This window comes from Hipposideros armiger, unplaced genomic scaffold, assembly GCF_001890085.2.
Source record: "Hipposideros armiger isolate ML-2016 unplaced genomic scaffold, ASM189008v1 scaffold_68, whole genome shotgun sequence".
In the NCBI taxonomy this organism is placed as follows: Eukaryota; Metazoa; Chordata; class Mammalia; order Chiroptera; family Hipposideridae; genus Hipposideros; species Hipposideros armiger.
In genome coordinates, this window is record NW_017731418.1 from 61,367 (window position 1) to 61,805 (window position 439).

Here is a 439-nt window from a genome sequence, read left to right on the forward strand (position 1 = left end):
CCATTTGGTAAACATGACACAATTAGAAGGAGAAGTCTTTGAAACAGCATGAAGCACAAATTAACAAAAAAACGAATGAGATGTTGGCGAGGAATTAATTATAAGTATCCAACTCTGTAAGTAAAGGTGGTCTTCCATCACTGCTACATACTCATAAATGGGGGTTTCTTAATACTACGGTCCTATAAGTTCACAGAGTATCCAGCTCTGAGCCACTGGAATCCCCAGTGAAAGGGGGCTGAGAAAATGCTATGACCAAAGGCTGCCTGGGGCTTCAGGCACACAGAACTGGATACACCAAGGAAGGTGGAAAGACAGGACACATCAGCAAGCATTCATGCAAGTGAATACTTGTCCTATGAGCTGTGTTTATCAATTGATGCCTCCAATATTGTAATATTACTTACCACTGGCTGGAGCTTTAATGACCAATATAAGA